The 17,716-nt window shown below is 38.8% G+C and overlaps 1 long non-coding RNA gene across 1 annotated transcript in view; it reads left to right on the top strand.

Moving 5' to 3' along the window:
* Positions 1-17,193, top strand: part of LOC130563590 (uncharacterized) — a 64,112-nt gene extending 46,919 nt beyond the window's left edge. The window contains exons 3-4 of the long non-coding RNA XR_008964138.1: positions 14,932-15,400; positions 15,481-17,193. This is a non-coding gene — a long non-coding RNA (uncharacterized LOC130563590). The remainder of the gene's footprint in view (positions 1-14,931; positions 15,401-15,480) is intronic.
* Positions 17,194-17,716: the final 523 nt, after the last annotated feature.

A 17,716-nucleotide genomic window follows, 5' to 3' on the forward strand; every position in this document is an offset into this window, starting at 1 on the left:
CATCTAAAGGTCATATGGAAAATGTATGTGTCTGAAATGAAACGTCATACGGTTACTGCCAGAATTATGTGTTTAAAAGTTATTGTAAACTGCACTTACTGTAAGGTGTTGCTTGTAAAGTGAACGTTTTTTTAAGGAAACAAACCCAAATCCAGTTTCTGTTCTACAATAAATTCTGAGTTAAAGAATTGGCCTTACACAAGATAATTGTAGTTAACATTTAAGTATATTACGCATAGATTTTTGCACAAAATGTACAAGGTGTGAGGTAAAATGTTTTGTAAAAACGCATCTATCAAATGTATTGTTATTCATTGGAACTGAAGCTATCTTAGACTTTTTGAAGTGTATCAACTTTCTTACCTCAACAAATAATCCATTTAAGTGGTATTAAATTAGCTACGAAACAGCTGAAATAATTATCAGAATATTTTTAATTATTAATCATATTTAAACCCTTTTTATCATTTCCATTGGATTTTTTTTTTTAACAGTATTACCGCTGAGAGAAATTAGATTAAGTGCTGTTTTAATGTTTTTACCTAGCCAACAATCTAGTAGTTGCAATCGAAGACAAAATAGTATGACGACTGTTTCTATACTATGATACACTTTTGTGGTTGCCTCACATTATAGCACTTGTGTAGTATAGTGTATTTGTTATAACGTGTATGTGTCCTATATATGGTAATGTAATTGCATGTAATATACTTACATATGCAGTGGCCTTGTATGTTGTTATTTCTGGTATAACATGTACAAAGAATACATGCATTCTTCTTTAAAAATGTTGCTAAGCAAATGTATTTTTTTAGTTTAACAGAGATAAGCATATTGCCAGTCCTTTTGCCAAATGTAATTGGTAGTATTGTCTGTAGGCATATTTCAGATGTACTTTCTATTATTTAAAAAAATCCTTACTGGTCTCCCGAGATGGCAGAACAACAAAATCCTTACTTCGTCTGAAATTAGATCTCTTCCAGCTTAAACCCATTCAAAGCGATATTCTTATATGGTAAAAATATACCAACTTTGTTCTGTACACTATTATTAGCAAGACGATGCCAATGAATAGATAACCACACCCTCAGCTGATTTTTAATAAGGTTGGCATTACAGGGAATGGGACGCAACCTCTTGCCAGTGTATCGCCTTGATTCGCTACCATGTTTCGTAAAAGCTTTCTGCCTAGCAACAAGAATGCATGGCGTAGGTTACGTTGCATTTTTGTGTATATTATGCTATAACTTCCACTGTTCAGCACTTTTGTTGTTGTGTTTACATACACTTACTACATACTTATTTGTCATAGGCGTTTTAGTTTTAAGACAACGTTGCTTGCAGAAAGCGTAACCAGTCCAGAACTATACGATCTCAATGTCTGCTGCTTTCCACCTGCTCTAAAATGACACATCTAGCAGGAACAGTGTGAAGTTGCGTCAGCCTGGTGAGGGGGTGGTGGCTCAGCAGGCCGATGGGGTGTGATTTTAATTGGATTCCTGCCTTTTCCAGTCATCCCCAGGTCAAGCCAGTGGTGTTGGTGCTCCTGACTTGGGCTTCTTTTCATCCCAACACCCTCCTTTACATAGCAGCCCACTTTTCCATCCTCTCATCTGCTGCTCTGCCTCTACTCCTGGCTACTATCATCTCCCAGGACTCCCTCGTTCTGGCCCCTTAATCTGCACAGCAGTGTGGTCCTGTGGCAGGTGGGAGTTTTAAGTCACAGTCTGTAGTGTTTTATGAATGTTCAATCACAAAACTCACCTTATTTGATCTTGTTTACACCTTATTTGATCTTGTTTACAGAGATGCTATATATGCCTTTTACAGCTGTTCTCTTCTTGGTCTTGCTATCATTTATCTCTTTCCAAACTGGGTGTGTTAGGCTTTGAGGGCTTTGCCACACACACGCTCCTCGTGCTTACAGGGTGTGTAATGAGAGTGATGCTACAAACATAGGCAAATTGATTTTAGAGGTGAGGCTGTAATGAGGCTATCAAATACATGAAACGTGAGAGTCGTACAAGACACGGAACTCGAATGTACAGTTGTCTTGTCAGTTGTCATGGTTCCTGTGAATCTCGGGGAGATGATTTGTCTCATTTGCTCTCCTGCTTTCATTAAAAAAGACGTGTAAGTGACAATTATCACTTTTTAGTAAGATACACCAACATTTAGAAGAGGGCTGCTGGGTATGGAGGAAAGATGCTATAACTTGCTAAATAATGCGATGTATAATATGCAACATGATAATGCTTTGAGTTCGCAAAATCAATTTGAATTATATTAAAATATGTTTATAAACTGAAAATTCTAAAACAAACATGCATGTTTCACATTTGCTCTGATTGTTGATCATCTTTCATGCATCACAGCACACACGCGTGCCCTCATGCACATGTGCCAGTTTCTCTGCTATGTGCATCAACATAAAATTTTACATTCACATTACATTTACATTTAGGCAGTTAGCAGACGCTTTTATCCAAAGTGGCTTACAAGAGGCGAGGAATTTTAAAACTGGAAATATACTTTTTCAAGTATAAATACTTTAGTTATTGCAAACCATTGCGATATGCACATTTGCAATGTTTTTATACTTTCAATATATTGGACAACCCTTATGAATTCTTATAGGAAACATTGTAGTTATGGGAGTAAAATTGAAGCACCTTGAACACATTTCGTGGTAGACCAATGAGAGCGATTAAATTTGTGTTGCTGGTGGAACAGTCAGTTGATCACTTGGTTTTCATCCGCAGTGCAGTGTTCTTATTGTATTGGTGGTGCCAGCCCCTTGTGTAGCTCAGCTGGTACCACAGCTTATTAAATACTCATCTATTCACTTGCTAGACATTCCAGTCTCTTGTCCACCGAAATGAGGCTAGTGTGGTTTTTGTGTGGGCCTTTGCAATGGGACTCTTCAATTCAGCACGCTGCATTTTAGGACCAGGAGCCAACTCCGCCCATCCACATATCTGATGCATTTTTGTCTTCTGATGCATTTTTAGGATTGCAGTTCACCCCTATGGACATTTCTTTTTAAATCCTTTCAAAACTTATTTTTCACACCCTCTTTTTGTTCATTCATTATCCATGCTTTACATAAGAGATTTCTCCGTTGCTTTTCGATGATGCTGTCACTTGGCAGCAGGGAAAACAATGCTCCAGAATGCAGGTGTGGCTTGACATTGACACGTGTTATGGCAGTATGCAACAATAAGTTGTGTCTTGACCGTTATAGGGACCCATGTGTTCCAGAGGGGAAAGAACAAAGAGAACAGTTCTCTGTCCATTACTCGCTAAATCTTCTTGCCAAAGTGTTGTGGATTTGTCCCTTTGAATGGGGGTGACTTTGAAGATGCCCCCTGAATCTGAGCACCAGTGCTATGCTTTCAGAAGGGTTACCATGGCCATCACCCAATTCTTCTGATGTCCCTTCCAGATCCTATTCAGTAAAGATCAACTAGAAGAGCACGTACTGTGTCCTCCATGTTTTGGCAAGGGCACTTTTGGCAGACGTCAAGTGTGTGAAGCCAGTTGAACATGCTTTAAAAGGCACACAGGGGTTAATTTATCTACTCTTGTAGTGCCAGAGCCTTTACAAAGAGTCTAATAGAGTTTTTGTTTATAATTTTTTTAATTCTTCCACTCAGAAGTACATAATACAGAATTCCTGTTGAATGCTTGCAAAATAATGTTAAAGTGCCTTTGATCTGAACAGCAGGAACAGCAGCATCTTTGGATTTAAGAGAGGACCCACAGACCTCGAGTGAATATTGCCTTTTTGATTCCCTCACCACTAGAACTTTTCAATAGTAACAATGTAGGACGCTTGCAGAGATATCGCATTTGAATTTTTCATGAACAGCATTGTCTTTTGTAATGGTGTTTTAAAGCAGTAACCAAGTAGATCAGAGCCCAGGGTATTTCAAAGTAGCGTGTAATTGTGGGTGTTTTATTTAATCTGTAGAGGGATGCATCGCAATGGGGATATGTAATCAAACCTGTGAACTCCACATCTAAAGGAGAGATGTTGTTTCTGATCACTTCCCCAACTGAACTTCAGTCATCCTCTAAGCATGCCATGCAACCATCTCTTTTTAATACACAACTGCGATGATGTGTAACTGTCAGCTTTTATCACTCTATGTTCTTATATTTCTTATGTCATATATGTGCATCCTCAGGCCCATGGGCCAGGTGAAGAGAAAAGCAGCACATGCAGGTTGATCTCGCTGTTAACCTCACAGCATTGCACCAGCTCCTTGGGACCACACCGAACACTGATGGATGGTGGAGTGGATAAAGCAGGCTCAGGGGGCCAACCAGAGCTCGGCATTCCTCCCCAAGCTATTTCAATTACAGATAGAGCAAACGTGGTCTCTGTGATGATATGTAGCTTAAAAGCTGTGACATTAATGGCTGGGACAAATCGGATTTGGTTTGGTGCTGGCCCGCCACTCTAGGGTGTAGAGCTAGATGGAAGAGTGAGGTTGTAAAATAGGGCTTTACTCTAACCCACCTCTTCAACAAAGTAAAGTACACACCTTGGTACACCTACAGAACTGTAGCAGTAGTGCCAGTCACGAATCACGATCTAACCAAATTGTGGGACTCACTGATACACTAGATCTATTAACAATACACATAAATACCTTAAAGGGACAGTTCACCCAAAAATGAAAATGCTTTCATCATTACATTTCAAACCTGTACGACTTTCTTTCTTCTACAGGACTCAAAAAAATATTTTGAAGAACGTTGCTAACCAAACAACTGAGTTGGTTTGGTGTCCATACAATAGAAGTGAATGGGGACCACTGTTTCGGTTACCAACATTCTTCAAAATGTCTTCTTTTGTGTTCTGCAGAAAAAAGATAGTCATACAGTTTTGAAAGGACAAGAGGGTGAGTAAATGAATGAAAGAAAATGAAATAAAAGGTGCTTTATTTCTACCATTTCAAGTAATAGAGCTTTCAGTGCAGTGTGTATGAATGAAGGTCATTTCACTGTCTCAATCATGGATGACTTCTAAACAGACCGCGGAAAAAATGTACTTATTATCATTCACTGGCTGAGACTAAATAAATCCTGTTTTAGATGTATTGATTGAGCCGTGGAACAAAAATCCATGCACATGAAAGAATGAAATGTATTTCTCAGATTTAATTTTAGCCCTGTATTAGAGAGGGATAGAGCTTGGGTTATTAGCACATCTATCCCTGGCTTATCCTCTGTATGTCCTGCATTACCATAAACCTGCATTACTGCCGTTGTAAACGTGACAATGTATTTTCTAATGTTATGTATGTTTCAGTTATGTAATTTTATTATATGATCTGAAGAGGCTCATTTTCAATAAGAAAAAAACAGTCATGTCTCATTAAAATGTATGACGTGATGTGCAGGCAGCAAAAATCCCCTTTGGGTTGAAAGATATCAGGTCACTGCAGTCTCTTGTTCAGATTGGTGGAACAGTTTTTGGAGGGAGGGGCCCAGATGAAATCAAGGAGAGGTTAGGCGAACCCTTTACCTATGTAACCGATTTTAAAATGCGTCACGATTTTGCCAAAGGCAAGGTTGAGAAAGGTTTCTAGGCAATAGTAATCGTGTATGCAAGTAAAAATGAAATAATATTTTCATAAAATATACATATTAGTGTATGTTGCCAATATGAAAGGTTTTGGGCTTATATTTATAAGATTAGGTTTATTTTACATATTTATTCTGCCTTTTGAACATCTCAAGTCATTGGTGCTTTTGTTTACAAAGCCTAATAAGACAAGTTAAAGCTGGATATAATTAGGTCTGCTTGTGTAGGGCCATATTCCTTTTCAATCAGTTGAAATTAACTCTGTTAATTAATCTTCAGTGCTGTTATTTTCCCCAAATAATTTCCATAATAGCAACTGGGTTCCTTAGATCTTTACTCAGCACTGCATATTTTATTTGTATTTCCAGTTTTATTCTTTTTCTCTCTGAAATCCCAGTGACCCATATATTAGATTTACAATATGAAATATGCATCGTATTAAGGCCGGCAACATAGTAGATACTATTATTAGTTTACTTGAGGCATACACTCCTTTTATACCTACTAAGAGGCTTGTATATTTCCCAAATGAAAACATTTGCATCTCACTTGAGTCTGAGAGAAGCTTTGCAATTACCTAACAGAACTGTGATTTTATCATAAACAGAAGTTGCTCTCAGAGTGCTGCTGAGGACAAAATCCTTCTTAAAAGGATACTTCACCCAAAAATGAAAATTCTGTCATCATTTACTCACCTTCGAGTTGTTCCAAATCTGTATAAATGTCTTTGTTCTGATGAATACAGAGAAAGATATTTGGAGGAATGCTTATAACCAGACAGATTTAGCCCCCCATTGACTCCCATAGTAGGAAAAGTACAATGGTAGTCAAAAGTCCCCCCAAAAATGGGGGGCAAGATCTGTTTGGTTATAAGCATTCTTCCAAATATCTTTCTCTGTGTTCATCAGAACGAAGAAATTTATACAGATTTGGAACAACTCAAAGTAAATGATGACAGAATTTTCATTTTGGATGTAGTATCCCTTTACAAAAAGCAATAATAAAAATGTGATCCATGAAGATCACAGTTCATTTGCAATAACATTTACCCTTATGCTGACAGTTAATGTGCAATGCTCATATTATTCTGTGTTGATTAGAAGGCATGTGATGAGTTATCAAAACTCAAAATGCTGTTTGGATTATATTTTGGTCTTTAATTGGATGATTAAAAGAAGTGATTACACTGTCAGAAAAAATGTGCCAAATTTGTACCTTTAGGGGTACAATGGCTTGTCACTGGGGCAGTTCCCTATACACATATTGTACCTTTCCACATGGATACCCAAGCAACCGTTGAATCAATGTCAAAAAATAGCTGATTTGTGAATGTTAATTGCATTGAATCAATATCACTTTTGCACCTGCAATTAATGTTGAACATTTTTTGAAATTTCAACAAATCATCATTATTGTGATCAGTGTTTGCTTTAGTTGGGCTCTTGACTCTTGAGTTTAATGTTAAGTTTTCTTTACTGTCTAACACATAAGTTGTGGCAAAGAAAACGAAGATCCAGTGAAGATCAGAAAATGATCGTTATTTCATCACAATGAAGTTCTGTAAATTACTTAGAAGTCTTTCTAGTTTCTTTAAGAAATTACAATACAATTTTGGGTGTAGTTCACAAAATGAGAATAGAGAAAATAATAAAGTTGAATAAATATTAGAGATATGGTATAACTTTCACCAGTATGTTTTGATCTAGGTTTGAGTGTATGCTACTGATTCAAAATATTTTTGGGGGTTAAACTTGCTAAATGTGTTTTCCCAAATAACATAGGCTTGAATATTGTATTAAAAAGTCAATACAAAATGTATTGCACTTGCACACACACATAAGCTTTCAGAGTTGAAGGATATGTTTAACGCAAACTTGAAAAAGCAAATGCAAAAGTTGTGGCCCCCTGTTGGCACCCCAGTCCAATGCCTCCTTACTGTCCTCCTAACCTGCTCTAAACCGAGAGAACAGAGACAGCCAAACTTCATCTGCATATATTTACTGAGGGAAATACACTTTGATGTGGGTCATTGTACCAATAAATAGAGTAAAAGAAGTCATGACAGAGATACAAAATGTAGCTTTAGCCTCAGAATAGAGCGAGGATAGCAACCTTTTATTTTAATTCGATATCATTCACTCTCTCATTTCTTAATTCTCTGCAGTATGAGTCTGTTTCAGATGACTTATTGCTGTAGTTTTGTACACAGAACTTCAGTTGCTTTGACATGACTCCAAGAAACCTGGGATGATCGTTGTTCTTTGTGTTTTATCTTTTATGCAGTTTCTTACAGAAAATTACAAATTATTGTATGATTAAGGAATTAATCAAATTTAGTTGATGTATTTTGTTTGTGTATTGGTGTAGGCTAAACTTTTGTAGATGGAAAAAACTTGTTGCTCCAGTAATTATTAACTCTCCGTCCCAGCTTGAATGTGACTAATTCTTTGTGCTTTGACTACAAAAGAATAGTAAATCTTCCATACATGTTTATGAACTTCTCCACCATTGTGGCGTCGACTCTATTTATTTAATACAATTGTGCTATGAACAGAGGAAAAAATAAACAGACGGACTAAACGTACGAGTCGTCTTCTTTTTGCAAGTGAAAACTCTCTGTACTGACACAAAAGGGGGACGTTTTCAGCGCCGGAAAGTAAATTCTTTTGAAGTGGAACTAATCATCTGAGGGATGGTTCTCGTTGTCCTAACAACGCTGCTGAATTGGAATGAGCCTCCCTTTTTGTTGTATATATGTTTTCTTTCTTTCATTCAAAACTGATGATGATAGTAGTTTCACGCCCTGTCCACCCACATTGTCAGTCAGAAGTTTTTGTGTAGATAAGTCCTTACTTAGAGACGCGTACACACGGCTGGTGACTCTTGAGCTGTGACGTCAGGCGTACTCTTATGTCTAGAAAGCTTTACGCCTCTTAATGCCCTTATGTTGAGTAAAAATAATCCAACATCACATTTTACACATTATTGATATTCAAAACAAAATTTAAAATAATGTATATTTTCATTGTTTAGGTACTTTTTGGCAGTTTCTTTTTGCATGTAAAATGGGAAGATTTTCGTTTATTTCTAACATTGGTTTTGTCAACCATTACTCTACCATATCATCAAAAGCCCGCTTCATCGCCGTTGTGACATCGTTCAATAAAACACTCTCACGAATACACAATGTTTATATTTCTGTGTTCAGAAATGCCCACGGGTCATACAGAGTCTCCAATAAGTAACCCACAACTGTGAGTTAAGTGAAGTAGCTCTGGCTTCCGTGACCTTTCAGTCAAGAATCCCATCTCTTAATTACCATCACTAAATCTTTCTCTTGTCGACCACATTTGCCTCGCAACGTTATAAACGTTTGAGCTTTTATGGAATTCCGAGGAACCGAAACATTTTATTGTCACCACGGGGTTCAGGGTTCAGTCAGCGGTCACCTGATGGATAAAGTAAAACAGTTGTGCTCAGTGCCAAAAAGGCCACGAAAGTTTTATTTTGTATTTTAACTTTTTTTTGCGAGCCAAATTCAGCCTCATAAAATTAGCGCACTTGCCTTATCCTATACGCTACGTTCCGTCTTTTTGCTCAACATTACCAAGTAGAGGTGTATAGAATAGTAATAAAATCTTATTGATATGTTATTATAATGTTTCATTTAAATGCTTTTTTTGTAGCCTATATGAATATTTTTTGTAATTTATGTCTTTATCGTTTTATTTTGCATTGTGGTCACATTAAAAGCCGTTCTCGTTGAAATGTATTATAACATCTGGACATCTTTCAGAAATCCTCGTAAACACAATAGACTGACAGAACAGGCAATCATATTGCGCATTTACTCCATTTTGTTTGTTTTCCAGAAATATAGGTGATTTCTAAAAGTCTCTTGGTGTGTATTCCAGATGAGTGATGTTGGTGTTGAGTGGTGGCACCAGAAAGCCTTAAAGTACAACAGATGATGTCACACTTGGGAGGATCCAAACTGAAGTTCGTGAAACAGAACAGCCTCTATCCCATTGAGACTAAACGCCGCGTATAGAAGGAGACAGCCTTGAATGACGCTGAGAAAAAAGACGTAAACAAACGGATCATAGCTTTTGCTTTTCAGCAACTCTCCGCTGAGACTTAAGCGCCGGTGGCAACCGCGTACACGTCGGACAACAGCTACAGCATATTAAACATGTTCTACAGCTCACTTTCAAGTAATCTGCAGCCAAGATGGGCGTAGATTTAGAACGCTTAAAAGATCTCAGATCAGTATCGACAGAAACTGGTTCATGTTTAAAAATATTAAACATCAAACCTCTCAGAAACGTTGGTAACATTCATTTGAAACAGCAGTGAACTGCTCTTGGTAATCGCGTGATGTTTGCCTGGACAGAATAAAATCCCTTGGCGTGAAAGTATTTTTGTCATCTTTGCACGCCATGCGGTAACTGGTTGTCATTGTCGCTGCGGCAGACGGAGAGCTGGGAGAGAACGCTTGGCCTGTGCCAGGTTGGCACAACCTCTTGAAAACAAGAGGCAGACGCTGCACGATTCTAATCTTAATCGTTCCAGACATGAAGGTCACTCTCGGCTGGACTCTCATGGCGCTTACATTGTTGTTTCTTCCATTTAGCAAAGCGTAGATTCACAACCTTAATATATCAACGAGACTCATGCGAACAATAATAATTACGCTCTCAGCACGAGTAGGGCGCGTGATCTTCAACCTGCGCTTTATACGTTTATTCTTATTGAAGGAATGAATCGGTTATGTGTGTTATCGCTGCGCGTATCCGCACGCAAGTCATAAATTAACGGGCATTGACACCGGCGACTTATAGCGCCCAAAGTGAGTTCGGCTGGGGTGGGGCGTGGTTGTGCAAGAGGATTGGTGTGCTCTGTCCCAGGAATATAACTCCGCGCGCTCAAGGACATGGATGCGGTCCAATGGCACTTCCTCCTCCGTGCACGAAAGTCTGGTCTCAACACAGTCTTATATTATATTAAGGTTAAGTGATTGCAACAATTTGGATGCAGGCTATTTATTTTTCATGAGGCATTCTGGGTATTTCCATGGGCATCAAGATGGCTTCAGACTTAACCTGCATGTCTATTATTTATTCACTCCACATAAAGTAAATAGCTATACAAAGTGGTTTATTATCATTATGCTGCAGTTCACATTTTTCTTTATCAGATATGACACACATTTTTAAATGAGCAGTCTTGATAATACCCAGGGCCCATTACCGGCAGCTCTTGCTCAGCACATTCTGACATTTATTTGAGTGTTAGACTAATAATGGCTAATGAGCTCCCAGTAACACACACTCAAGACACCCATTAATGGAATTGTTGCTTAAGTGGAGGAAATATACATGCTCTCATGATTAATCTCTCTCTCCCTCTCTCTCTCTCTCTCCCACCCATATGTGTTTATCACAAAACCTGTCTAAAAAGTAAAGCTAAAGTTGAAGCTAAGCAATACTGTATACCGCACTTCAGGACAACTTATTGACACTGTTCCCACTGTCTTTCAGCTTTCTCTGTAAACAGAAAAATAGCAGCTTTTATATATGATCAATTCTATAGATGCATCAGTATTTATCATGCTCGTAACTAAATTGCAATACTTGGGCTCAAACCATGGCAGTCCAAAATTATATTTGAAATGTTTTTGATCCTGCAGCTCTCTGAAAACACTTTTAGCTGACACCAAGTCTCCTAGCAACAGCAAACAAAGGCAAGGCACATTTCAAGTTTCCTGCGGTGCGGCCAGTCCGGTGATGTCTTTGATCTTGACTGGGAAAATAGCTGAGTGGGCACTACTGGCATTTTCCTTTTATTTCCCCCTCCTCCTGTCTCCCACCCTATTCCCTATTTTCCCCCTCGAAACACCCCAATCTTCATCTGCAGCCCAAAAAGCAAGCGACCAAATTAATCGCCCATGTCCAAGCGTTTTATTGAATCAGCACATTGTTTTTGGGCAGATTTGACAATATGCTTTGAAAATATTGGTGTGAGTAAAGTGCACCGTTATTGGTCCAACGTACCTCCTTTGGATAGATTCAGGACATGGGATATAATATGTTTTACTTGTTCCTGAGTCAAAGGGGTGTAGGACTAGCTGCAACATTACATGTCTACTTTAGCCTGTTTTTAAGTACTTTGATTTTCTGTCTTAGTCATTTTGATTTGATTTGTCTCCGCTTTTTCCCCATCCTTCTCTGACACATTAAGCTTTGTATTTTTTGATAGAGCCACGACTGCTTATCTCCTAAGAAACTTGGGACGCCTGCAGCTCACTAGACAAATAATGGAGCTGCGGTGGATTTTCAGGGTCACGGGGCACCCACAGAGCTGTCTTACTTAGAATTTTACATAAAGTGAAATGTGTATTGAAAAGATTTTTGAAGTTAATGCTCGCAGAGAAATAATGCTTTGCTGGTATGTCCTGTGGTGTAAAAAATAAATAGTCTGTTCCGACAACAAAGGTAAACAAAAGCAGGGATATCAAGAAAAATATCTGCAGGCTATAGAACATTATTCACACAGCTGGGTTTAAAAAAATAATGGAATGAGAAAATATGAGATGAAGAGACAAATAAAATATTATTCATTGTTATGGTATAATGTGCAGTAACCTGCATTTCTGTTTGAGAAATTTTATTATGATGTCTGAGTGTCTTTTATTTAATGTCTGAAAGTATGATTGTCTCAGTAAAAGCTTTTGTTTTTGACACGCGCATATGGACCCAATAAAGTACACATTTATTGTTTTTTTTTCAAGGGTCGGTATTGTGTTTCGTTTTCTTCATGTGTTGAAGTTGATTTGGGATCATGTGAGGCTATGCATTGTATAATATAGTCCTATTACTTGATATGAACAAATGTGTGAAAGGTCATCCACACCAATTTATAACCTGTTTAATCATTTTTAGCTCATTATAGATTATGTTTTGAATATGTTGTTTGCATTTATGTTATTTAATTAATGTACTATTCTGAAATATGACACAGATTTGAAATGTATAAACTAGTCATTTATAGACAGAGTGACATTATGGGAAAGAGAAAACAATTACCATACAGAAGGCATGGGGGTGGCAAGGCTTTCATCAATTCCCTCATTGAGGTTCAAAGTGGGATTAAATATGACCATTTTTGTCCCTATGCCACACATTTTATTTATAAAACTGTGAAGTCTGTTCAGGGACTCAACATTTTTTAACCATGAAGTGTGTTTTTTGCCAGGGGAAGGAAACGTGAGACAGTATTCCCACCCCCAATCCGTCTGTATGCATCTTGTTGTTTCCAAGAGGCAAGGTGGAAACATGAGGATTGTCAACCAGCAGTTGAATCCTATTGAAAGAATGACCTTCTAGACTAGGCTCATGTTAAAACATGCTAGTAGGCTAATCTGCTGCACCATCTTGTTGACACATCTCATTTGCTTATCATTTTAAAATTCAGTCAATAATTTTAAGCAGCAAACTAAGCCTGATTATCCTCTATGATTAAGACGTTCTCTGTCAGAGCGGCATACAGTGCTGTAGCATCTGAGAGCCTCTTAATTCTGCTAACACAGAAGCTGGGGTTTGTTTTTGAGTTGTTAATGATGTTTTCTGTGAATGGTGGCAGAGCTAAAATCCTTGTAAACCTCTATTTGGAATTATATCCTCAATATCTCCTTGACTACATGTCAGTTCCCTTTGCTCCACGTAACGTTGACTGTAAGGCTAAAGTGAATCATCCTCCATACAAAACAGTGGAACCTGTGGTCAGGTCTTGTTTATGTAGTGAAACCCCATCATCAAGTTCCAAACATCTTCACTCGCGAAAGCTTTGAAGAGCTTGTGAGGTCAGGTTTTAAATTATGGCGTCTTCCCACACCGCGTCCTCACCCTGCACTAGTGAAAATCCATTTGCCACACAATGCATTTCAAATCAAAGCTGCATCACCATAAGACGCCTTAGGAGACATTAAGCCATACTATGTTACTTTCATGTGCGATAGCATGGCTCCTGTATGCTTTGAAGTGCTCTCTTTTTTAATGCCTTATTAATAACAGCACACAGACTACCTCTGACTTTTTCGGATGCTGTTTTTCTTCACTCTCCTCTTGGTCTTTAATGCAGGTCTTCAGGGCTGTGTTTATGGGCTAGTGATTAGGGAACATATAGACTATTAGATGAGAGGGCAGAGTGGAACCCAGTGCTGGGAAAGGGCCTGAAGAACACAGGTGACATGCCTTGTGCAATCTCTCACGTTCTTTTTTTATCTCTCTCTTCTCAATGTTGTGGCAGCAGGGGGAGTGTTGGGATTATATGTCCTGTATGAACCCTATGTGTTTATGATGTGTTTGTGTGTCCAAACAAATGTAGGAAATACAGATTTTAGACACTTGCAAAGCCGGGGATGAAAAATATTGTGCATGCATGTTTGCATTGTTTTTATGCTCTTTGTTTCTTTTTTGTTGGTCATGCATGCCAAAACTAAATGAACCAATGAATAATTCAAATGAATATTCGACACAATATATGATATTATATACAGTATGATATACAGGAATTATGTGTATATATTTCAACCTTATCAAATGGGAATTCTTATTTGTGTGTTTTAGTACGATTTGCTGTTGTGCCAGTGACATTAGGTTTAGGGGTGGGGCTAGGAGAGGGGCTTTAGTGTTGCTTTTTTAAATAACTGTATATTTTAGTATTCATGCGACTTCAATATGTACTAATTCCCATGAAATCAGGTTGAAATGTTTATTTTAAATACATAATGTCTCTATAGCTCAACGAATACATCATTGCATTAGCAGAGCGAATATATATTGTATATCACTGCTGTCCTTCTACAACCTTGTATGTCCAAATTCGCTGTTTTTAAGAAAATGAAAAAGAAAACTGTACTTTTTAAATGATTCAACACTGTCTTGTCAAAGTTAGATATTTGCAAAACCCAGTGACAAACATAAAGGGTGACTAAAAATATAAATTTATGGCAAAAAAATAAAAATCACGAAATACGGAGATACAAGGTTTCAGAAGGACAGCAGCGATACACAGAAAAAAACTAGCATTCATTGTCTTTTAGTCAAACTTCAAACTCATTAGGAAATTTAATCTCTATTACATGTTGAATGGTGTCTTTGTCTTTCAACCTTGCTTCACAATAAAGTTGTATTGTATCATATTGTAAATGTCGTTTTCCCAGACCTTTCATCAAAACATCAGCTTATAGCTATTATATCTGTAGATAAGCAGACAATAGAGTTCTATTATTGTAGAGCATCACTAATTGCGGTTTGCCTCTTTTGGTCCACCAGCTCTTTCATGCCCATCTGTCATGAGGTAGGCATTCCAGTTTGGCTGCTGACCGCTGGCCCCACTGAGCTGGGGGGTCAGCACACCTCCGACGTTACTTCGCCTTGTGCTTCATCCTCTACCACACCGGGGGCACCTGGCACCCCTCTATGGCAGACCAGATCAATGGTAAGAACAATTCGAGCAGAATGACCAGAGGTCGGCATCAAAGGCCCCCTGCTTGTCTCCCTGCCACCTGGAGCTCAGCGAGGGTCACGGGCCGCCCGGGCCACCACAGTCTCCTCTCCTCTTCAGCTGGCTGGGTAGCTGAGTGAGACCCAGGCAGGCTGAGAGGCGGCTCAGTGTTGGCCCAGCAGCCCACATGGGGAGTGGGCCAGAGGTCAAGCCCATCAGAGCACTCTGCTTCGTCTGATGAGAGGATCTGGTCTGGTTTTAATGAGGCAACACTTGATTCCGCATCTCTTCACACACGTGAGCAGACGTAGTTATTGTGTCAAGCTAATGTGTGGATGGTACTAGGCATAATGCTATCAATTTCTTTCTCGCCGCAGGACGCGGAAGGAGCATCTCAACCATTTCGAGGTATATTTATTATAAACGTGCATTTTATGAGTTTAATTGTGCAAGTCATTTACGTTTTAGTGTTTATTTAAAATTATTATATTTCTGTACATCTACAAATGTTTCATTTCAGTAGACAGTAGATGGTAAATTGTCGCTAAGCATATATTTATTCATACAACATTTCCAATATGAGCACTATGGCTCTCTTCACCAAAATGCTGGTCATATGGTGAAAGAACAGGCAATTATTTTCATGCAGCTGTCAATACTCTGAACAGGCTAATGCCGTCTAATTAAATGCAATTTCTCGGGCCACTAATGAAAATGAACAACTCTGAGGGGTTTTTAATATCGCTGCGAAGCTTTTCAACTTCCGCAGTCGATGAATCGATGCTTCTGTGTCCCTTTACTTCTGCGATGAGGGACGAAAGGGGCTGCGATGAGAAAGACATACACAGACAGAGAGAAAAAAGGCAAGTTTGGCAAGTAGAAGAGTGAAGGGGGAGACAGATGGCGTGAAGTCTGCATCTCTTTGGCGTTGGACGCATGGCGCTAAAATCCTCCCTCTCACACATTCCAACAAATCCAACCAGGAGGCTCAGGAGTATGTTCCACTGCTCTCGAAATGAAGCATCTGACCAGGATAGAGCCACACGCTCTTTCTCACTGTCTTTCACACACACACATGCATGTTCGCGCACATACATTCACACACTGTCAGCCACCCGTAACCTATCCAGAAGTTTACATTTTTATTAGTATGTCACCCATTGCGGAGTTTATTGGCTTGTTAAAGTAGGAAGCTTTGAGAGCTTGGGAGAGGGAACATGGGGCCATGACTGGAAATATTGCAGCAGAGAAAAAGAGACCAAGTGCCATTCAAGTGTAAAATCTCATTGAGTAAACATGGGGCCAAGGCATGGAAACAAAGTGTGTACAATCCATTTGCGGAAGAAAAAATAAGGAGCTTTGCGGTTCGTCACACTAGCCTCGTTGCGTTGCTTGCCAGATAGTCTCCGCCGTTCAAGTTGTACATGATCTTTTTAATTAGCTTCTCGAAAGTACATTTGAGTACATCTAGTTGAAACAAACATTGGCATATTCTGCAATGATCTATATGAATGGCTCTGTTTAGTGCCTCGCAAAGCTTTATTTTAACCTATAACTATATTTTATTTGTCATTTAGCAGAAATGTACCGCTAATAGCTGTCGACATATAAAACGACCATGTGTTCCTCCTGTCAGCCAGATGCAAAAGGCACAGATGGGATTTTTTCCAAATGGAGCTCTTGATAGCAGACAATTAATGTGGCTTTGATTGCGCTCTACAGTACTCTCCCATTGATTCTGGAAAATGTATTCATCGAAGGCATATGATCAGCCTCGGATGAATCTTGTCAGATGTGCCAAATCACAAATTAAACGCTTTAGTGCCTCTCCCTCCAACCTCCAGGGCTGAGAGCTCCTGCATGACACTCTTTCTTCCTCCCTCTCTCTCTCTCTCTCTCTCTCTCTCTCTCTCTCTCTCTCTGGCTCTTTCTCTATCTCTCTCGCTCACTCTCTAGATGGATGGCTGAGTTCTGCCTTCTGTTTGCACTGCCATACTAATGAATGAGTCAGCTGGGAATATGTAATACTGTGAAAAGGTCACCGGAGGCATGTGTATCACATTACTGTTAATGATAATAAAAAGAACAATCTGTGCAAATCCATCTTTGAAGTCATTTTTATTCCTTCCTACTGTGTGTGATTTTATCTGTCATTACTCTTGTGTTGTTGGGTGGTAGATATGAAGGAAAATGTAGCGGAAACATTATCGGAGGATTTATCTCTTGTTGCGGATGTTGCACTGATGTTTTTTTGCCTCTGGTTTCATCGCCTCTGTATGGTGGATGCTGAAATACTTGGAGATCCAGACAATAACTTTAATGGTTTTAATATTTTTTTTTGGAAATGGAGATAATTTTAAAATCATCATAAAAACACTATCATTAAGTGTGCACAGATCTAATCAGAAGACTGTCCATGTTTATGAAATGACTGTCATGTCAAGACTCCCAGCTGCCACTTTCACTATCACGTTCCATATGGAGGGTCACGTATCCAGAGAATCTGTCACAAATCTGGGCTTCTGGATGAATCCTGCTGATCTGCATGCTGAAAATCTTCATTAAAATTAAAACCAGTTGCTAAAGCTCATCTTGCTATATTAACTTCTACGT

The sequence above is a fragment of the Triplophysa rosa genome, linkage group LG13, assembly GCF_024868665.1.
Source record: "Triplophysa rosa linkage group LG13, Trosa_1v2, whole genome shotgun sequence".
NCBI classification, from domain to species: Eukaryota; Metazoa; Chordata; class Actinopteri; order Cypriniformes; family Nemacheilidae; genus Triplophysa; species Triplophysa rosa.